Here is an 8,574-nt window from a genome sequence, read left to right on the forward strand (position 1 = left end):
TTAAAGCACAGAACAGACTCTCTTTGGTGTTCAAGACTGCTTTAACCACGTCTCGCCATCCCCAAATGATCATCCTGCCATCTTAATGACAAAACGCATCTCATCACATTAAAGGGATACTATTTACCCAAAGTCAGAGAACTCAAGGATACAATTTTTGTCTCTGCATGCAGTTTGGAGATTATTGGCGTTAGCACATGGTTAGCTTAGCGCCAATGCTGGAAGTCTGCTGGTACAGTAGCCAGGTCCTCTCAAAAGCAGGGTAATAGACCTTCTAACTACTCTTAAACTGGGTGGTTAGTTTTACAAAGCTATACATAGTACTTGATGTTATATAAATGTGTTAATTTCACAGAAAAACAAGGCATCCTCTACTGACGGGATGAGGTCAATAAATAAATAAATAATAAGAAACAAGATTCTATCCACTTTCCCCATTGTCTCATAGGTATAGAGATCGCAACTTTGTGTCTGTCCCATTATGGCATCAGTGAGCGCACAGGCAGCACCATTGAGACAGACAGAACTTTGCGATCTCTATACATCCATTGAGACAGATAGAACCTTTTGATCTCTATACATCTCTATGCAACATCAGGGAAAGAATAAGGAAATGGATAGAATCTCGTTTCTTATGATTATTAGTGAAATTAACACATTTATAAAATAGTGATTACTATGTATAAATGTGTAACACTATAAATGACCAACCACCTAGTTTTGGAGTAGTATTTATAGATACTTCATATCTTGGAGTAGTTTCTATGTCCTTATATGACAAGAGCTGAGTAAATGAAGGTGGCCATGGTCTAGCTTTCCCAGTGAGGTTTGTCCTCTGCCAGCCTTTGCCAGCCTTATCAGTACCTGCTGTGCTACAGAGAGTACTGCTGTTCTGGGAGCTCAGCTGGCAGCGCCCGCTCCCTCAAGGTCACAGATCAAACGCAGGCAGACCCTGGAGCTGGTCCAGTATCCGGCCATGTTTGGCAATGCTAGCTCCAGCCCGCATTAGAGCCACAACTTTACTATACGAAACCTAACCAAACCGACCAAGTTTGACCCCTGGGTCTGATACAGCCTCTCTGTGGGTCTCTATGTGTCACAAGTATCTTCGTCTTCTGACGATATAACGAAATCATCGTCGGAAAAGGATGACCAATACGCAGCAGAGTCGATATATTCCATCTTGAACATTTAATTAAATCAACACGAATACAAAAACAATAAACAAGAAAACGAACGATAAACTGACAGTCTGCAAAGCATAGGCTCAACACAGAACAATCACCCACAAATAACAAACACAAACACACCCTAATATATGGGACTCTCAATCAAAGGCAGATAGACAACACCTGCCTTCAACTGAGAGTCCCAACCCCAATCAACACAACATAGAAACACACTCACCAGACTAGACATAGAAATACATAAACATAGACTATAAACCAAACCCCGGAAATACTAAATCAAACACCCTTTAACCAAACACACCACCCTGAACCACATAAAACAAATACCCTCTGTCACGTCCTGACCAAACTACAATACTAATTAACCCTAATACTGGCCAGGACGTGACACTATGAGGACGAGCAGACCAGCCAAAGAAGAACTGAAGCATATGTTTTTAGTCTCTACTGGGCATGCTCACTGGACTAGCTCTTGTAATTGGTATCATGGCCTTGTGCACTGGGGAGAGCTTTTAGAGAACTCTGCCTGGGGAATGGAAATCATGTGCTCTGTTCTGTACATCCCATACTTGCGCTCTTTCTAACTGATACATATATACTTTTTTCAAAAACAACAAAGTCAAAGCATGAAGTATTTTGCCTTTGTCTGTTGTGAGACCAGAAGCCCTGCAAAGCTGTGACTGACATTTGAAAGGCTGAACAGTGAGCCACTCATTGCACCTTTGCTTTGAAGGGAAATTCCGCTGACGTTCAGCTTTTGTAATTCAGCAAGTGATGTTTACTCATTGGGGTGAGAACTATCATAAATAAACTAGACATTTGGCTTTTGTTGCACAGGTTGATTGCAGATAGATGCTATATATGCTCTGCATTTATGTATGAAGTAAAATGGCAAATTTAGAGTAACGGAATCCGATCGTTGGGTTTGTGTGAACTGTTGCCTTTCAAAAAGTATGATGATTTTTTTCCCCCATTACTGAGTGAGAAAGTATTGCAAAAACATCCCCATTTTTTTATCACCCCATAAAGTATTCCTTTTAATGAGCTGCATTTTTCCTTGAGTGAATTGTTTGTTTGGTGTTATAAGAATTAAGTCGACATGTACATGCTGTGAATGAGTTATTGATTTGTAGACATACAGAAGTACTGTCACACCCTGCTCTGTTTCATCTGTCCTTGTGCTTGTCTCCACCCTCCTCCAGGTGTCACCCATCATACCTGTGTTCTCTGTATGTCTGATTCCTGTTCGTTTTATTTCATAAAGCCTAATAGTGTTTTTCCCGTGCTACTGTCTTTCTCTTCTTCCTGTTTTCTAGCTTTCCCGGTTTTTGACCATTCTGCCTGCCCTGACCCTGCCTGCCATTCTGTACCTTGTCACACCACCCTGGATTACTGACCTCTGCCTGCCCTGACCCTGAGTCTGCCTGCCGTTCTGTACCTTTCGCACTCTGCTCTGGACTACTGACCTGTGCCTGCCCTTGACCAGTCGTTTGCCTGCTACCCCTGTCTCTGTAATAAACTTTTGTTACTTCGGAACTGTCTGCATCTGGGTCTTCTCCTGAGCCATGATAGTACGAACTGGCCCGTTTTATTGGCCCTTTCCCCATCTCCAAGATTATTAGCCCCTCTGCGGTTCGTCTTATGTTGCACAATACCCTCCGTATACATCCCAATTTTCATGTGTCTAGGATTAAACCTATGTCGAACAGCCCTTTGTCTCCTGTTTCTAGGCCCACCTCTCTTCCCCATCTCCTCGACGGCCAACCGGCGTGCACGGTGATGTGCCTCCTGAGCTTTCGACAGGATTCCAGTACCTGGTTGACTGGGAGGGTTATGGCACCTTGTCACACCATCCTGGATTACTGACCTCTGCCTGCCCTGACCCTGAGCCTGCTTGCCGTTCTGTACCTTTCAGACTCTGCGCTGGAGTACTGACCTCTGCCTGCCCTACCTGACGTTTTCCTTCCCCCATTTTTGAAATAAACTTTTGTTACTTCGAAACTGTCTGCATCTGGGTCTTCTGACCCGTGATAGTACATTGAAACAGATCAAGGTATTTTTGGGCTGTTTAATCAAAGAAAACAAGTTTGTGTACAATAAAGTATTCCAACAGCTAAGTAAGGTCTCCAATTGTAACATTATGTTCAATATTGTACTTGGATTGTACTTGGGTCTTCTCCACCAGTGGTTTTTGGCAATCCTTAAATGGGTTGTGTTCTTATATTGATGGTTATTGTCCTGTCTGTCACTCTAGTGTCTCACATTAAGAGATGTCATTAATCTTAGCCAAGCACTTAGCCCTTTGCTCTCTCTCGGTCTCTCGATTCTCTTTTTTCCCTCCCTCTCTCTCTCCTTCTCCAGGGGACAGTGCTGTGTGTATGTTGTGCGGACAGTGAGGAGCATTGACTCGACTGAGGTTCATCATTTTATTTCTGAAAGCCCTGGTGAGGTCAGGCAGAATCGCTTTTCACTCTATTCTACTATAATAGTGAGCCAAATGGCAAGAAACATCGCTTTGCAGTGCAGAGGTCTGGACAGAACTCGTAGGCTCTTTCTAATAAGAGAGAGGATGCACAGCTACAGCTCTACTGGTTAAAGGAGAGTAAACAGCTGCGACAGAAAGGGAATTAAATTGGCTACAGGACAAAAACCCGGAGTGAGAGAGGGGATGAGTTATTTACTGCAGAGGGAAAAGGAGGGCCCAGGGCTTATACCTGAGACTGACAGCTGGTAGTTAGTTTTAAAGTGAGAGTGCTAACATTCTGCTGTCATCAATCTCCCCGCAAGCTGACAGTGAAGACAGAGCGATGGGAGGGTCATCAGGGAGGGTCTAACTGATCATATCACAGAGAATCACACTCCTCTTACCATGGGTTGGCGTATAACAAGGCAGGGTGTGACTACACCTAATGTCTCACCAGGACATACAGTTGAAGTTGGAAGTTTACATACACTTAGGTTGGAGTCATTAAAACTTGTTTTTCAACCACTCCACAAATTGCAAACTATAGTTTTGGCAAGTCGGTTAGGATGTCTACTTTATGCATGACACAAGTAACTTTTCCAACAATTGTTTACAGACAGATTATTTCACTGTATCACAAATCCAGTGGGACAGAAGTTTACATACACTAAGTTGACTGTACCTTTAAACAGCTTGAAAAATTCCAGAAAATTATGTCAAGGCGTTAGAAGCTTCTGTTAGGCAAATTGACATCATTTGAGTCAATTGGAGGTGTACCTGTGGATGTATTTCAAGGCCTACCTTCAAACTCAGTGCCTCTTTGCTTGACATCATGGGAAAATCAAAAGAAATCAGCCAAGAACTCAGAAAAAAATTGTAGACCTCCACAAGCCTGGTTCATCCTTGGGAGCAACTTCCAAATGCCTGAAGGTACCATGTTCATCTGTACAAATAATAGTACGCAAGTATAAACATCATGGGACCACGCAGCCGCTCAGGAAGGAGACGCGTTCTGTCTTCTAGAGATGAACGTACTTTGGTGCGAAAGTGCAAATCAATCCCAGAACAACAGCAAAGGACCTTGTGAAGATGCTGGAGGAAACAGGTACAAAATAATCTACATCCACATTAAAACGAGTCCTATATCGACATAACCTGAAAGGCCGCTCAGCAAGGAAGAAGCCACTGGTCCAAATCACCATAAAAAAGTCAGACTACGGATTGCAACTGCACATGGGGACAAAGATTGTACTTTTTGGAGGAATGTCTGATGAAACAAAAATAGAACTGTTTGGCCATAATGACTATCATTATGTTTGGAGGAAAAGGGGGGAGGCTTGCAAGCTGAAAAACACCATCCCAACCATGAAGCAAGGGGGTGGCAGCATCATGTTGTGGGGGTGCTTTGGTGCAGGAGGGACTGGTGCACTTCACAAAATAGATGGCATCATGAGGCAGGAAAATTATGTGGATATATTGAAGAAACATCTCAAGACATCAGTCAGGAAGTTAAAGCTTGGTCACAAATGGGTCTTCCAAATGGACAATGACCCAAAGCATACTTCTAATGTTGTGGCAAAATGGCTTAAGGACAACAAAGTCAAGGTATTGGAGTGGCCATCAGAAAGCCTTGACCTCAACCCTATAGAAGATTTGTGGGCAGTGCTGAAAAAGTGTGTGTGTGCAAGGAGGCCTACACACCTGACTCAGTTACACCAGCTCTGTCAGGAGGAATGGGCCAAAATTCACCCAACTTATTGTGGGAAGCTTGTGGAAGGCCACCCGAAATGTTCGACCCAAGTTAAACAATTTAAAGGCAATGCTTCCAAATACTAATTGAGTGTATGCAAACTTCTTACCCATTGGGAATTTGATGAAATAAATAAAAGCTGAAATAGATCATTCTCTCTGCTATTATTCTGACATTTCACATTCTTCAAATAAATAAGTGATCCTCACTGACATAAAACAGGTAATTTTTACTAGAATTAAATGTCAGGAATTGTGTAAAAACTGAGTTTAAATGTATTTGGCTAAGGTGTATGTAAACTTCCGACTTCAACTGTATACTGTATTCTGTACTATTCTACTGTATCTTAGTCTATGCCGCTCTGACATTGCTCGTCTATATATTTATATATTCTTAATTACATTCCTAGATTTGTGTGTATTTGGTATATGTTGTGGCATTGTTACATATTTCTTGTTAGATATTACTGCACTGTCGGAGCTAGAAACACAAGCAGTCTCAACGTCAACATTGAATAGGAGACTCCGGGATGCTGGCCTTCTAGGCAGAGTTGCAAAGAAAAAGCCATATCTCAGACTGGCCAATAAAAATACGAGATTAAGATGGGCAAAGGAACACAGACACTGGACAGAGGAACTCTGCCTGGAAGGCCAGCATCCCTGAGTCGCCTCTTCACTGTTGACATTGAGACTGGTGTTTTGCGGGTACTATTTAATGAGGCTGCCAGTTGAGAACTTGTGAGGCGTCTGTTTCTCAAACTAGACACTCTAATGTACTTGTCCTCTTGCTCAGTTGTGCACCGGGGCCTCCCACTCCTCTTTCTATTCTGGTTAGATCCAGTTTGCACCGTTGTACGAGATCTTCAGTTTCTTAGCAATTTCTCACATGGAATAGCCTTCATTTCTCAGAACAAGAATAGACTTACGAGTTTCAGAAGAAAGGACTTTATTTCTGGCCATTTTGAGCCTGTAATCGAACTCACAAATGCTGATGCTCCAGATACTCAACTAGTCTAAAAAAGGCCACTTTTATTGCTTCTTTAATCAGAACAACAGTTTTCAGTTGTGCCAACATAATTGCAAAAGGGTTTTCTAATGATCATTTAGCCTTTTAAAATTATAAACTTGGATTAGCTTACACAACGTGTCATTGGAACACAGGTGTGATGGTTGCTGATAATGGGCCCCTGTATGCCTATGTAGATTTTCCATTAAAAAAATCTGCCATTTCCAACTAAAATAGTAATTTATAACATTAACAATGTCTACACTGTATTTCTGATCAGTTTTATTTTAATGGACACAATATTTGCTTTTCTTTCAAAAACAAGGACATTTCTGAGTGACCCTAAACTTCTGAACGGTAGTGTACATGGTTGGGTAACGGGACTCAGAGAAGAGGAGTGCTGATCTAAAATAATGGATAGATTGATAGGATTTGCTAACACTTTCTGAAGTATGTTTTCCATCATTCACACTTATTCAAGGACAACTTAGAAAACATTTAGCTGTTATCTCAGACGGGTTTACAAATAATGGTTGTTGATTTTGAGCATGGACAGTCCAATTTATCAGCAGTGTGCATGTCTTCCAATCTTTGAAATGTGAAGTGAGTATGAACTGTTCAATGGTCTTTAAAGATAAATTGTACACTGAACAAAAATATAAACGTAACATGCAACAATTTAAATTATTTTACTGAGTTACAGTTCATATAAGGAAATAATTAATTAGGCCCTAATCTATAGATTTCACATAATTGGGAATACAGACATGCATTTATTGGTCACAGATACCTTAAAAAGAAAAGTAGGGGCATGGATTAGAAAACCAGTCAGTATCTGGTGTTACCAACATTTGCCTCATGCAGCACTACACATCTCCTTAGAATAGACTTAATCAGGCTGTTGATTGTGGCCTGTGGAATGTTGTCCCACTCCTCTTCAATGGCTGTGCAAAGTTTCTGGATATTGGTAGGAACTGGAACATACTGTTGTACACATCGATCCAGATCCAGAGCCCCAAAATCCTCAATGGGTGACATGTCTGATGAGTATGCAGGCCATGGAAGAACTGGAACATTTTCAGCTTCCAGGAATTGTGTACAGATCCTTGTGACTGCGGTGAAAGGTGGCAGAACCATGAGACATCCCGAAAATTGATTTTCTCATGAAAACGTCTGTAGCGTCCGAGCAGTTTGGCTTACAACAAACGAATACCACAAACCATGGAAAGATGAGACTCTCATGTACACGATGACATTCTCACGAACACAATGTTTTTTGTTTTGCTCTACGACCCCCAAACCGTCAAAGGACTCATCTGAAAACGGTACACCCGATCTGCCAACATCTGTCTGTAGCGTCCGAATAGGTTGGGCTTCAGACTAATATGACCCCTCTATGGTAAGGTGAGACTGACTCTCACAAACACAAACATGTCGGTTGTTTTGCTCTAGGACGCCTACACGATGGTGTTCTCCGTTTTGCTCCATTAATAGTTTTTGGGCGGCAGCGTAGCCTAGTGGTAAGAGTGTTGGACTAGTAACCGAAAGGTTGCAAACTCAAATCCCCGAGCTGACAAAGTACAAATCTGTCATTCTGCCCCTGAACAAGGCAGTTATCCACTGTTCCTAGGCTGTCATTGAAAATAAGAATTTGTTCTTAACTGACTTGCCTAGTTAAATTTTAAAAAAGCCTGCAATTGTATTGGCGATGCAAACCATGGTGGCATTTGTGTTGTCTCCTCTCTGCCTGTAATTTCTTACGAAATAATCATTCAATCCACCCTCAAGGACAATACATTATTTCAGAGCAATTACCTGACTTAAGCACTATATGTCACTGATGTAATTCTAAGGAAACATCACTCTGAGGCTGGTTCACTCGTAGGCAACTGTCATAAAAAGCTTCATCACTTCCTTAACTATGTGTGTACTTCCAGCACCATGATGGTTGTGTTCCTTCACCCTGTAACTTGCTGCATCATTTGCTATTGTATTTATTTTCTGTCCTGTCATTCTGACTCCTGTTCCTCCCTCATTTTTCTGTGACTGATTAATCATGTTTTTATTTACAGCCTTGTTGACCCTGAGCAAAGGTCACCAACTCTCATACTGCCACTGCCACACTGTGACTCCAATAAAAACCCCCTGTGCAGTGTGCACACAAA

Source organism: Salmo trutta, chromosome 3 (assembly GCF_901001165.1).
Source record: "Salmo trutta chromosome 3, fSalTru1.1, whole genome shotgun sequence".
Lineage (NCBI taxonomy): Eukaryota > Metazoa > Chordata > Actinopteri > Salmoniformes > Salmonidae > Salmo > Salmo trutta.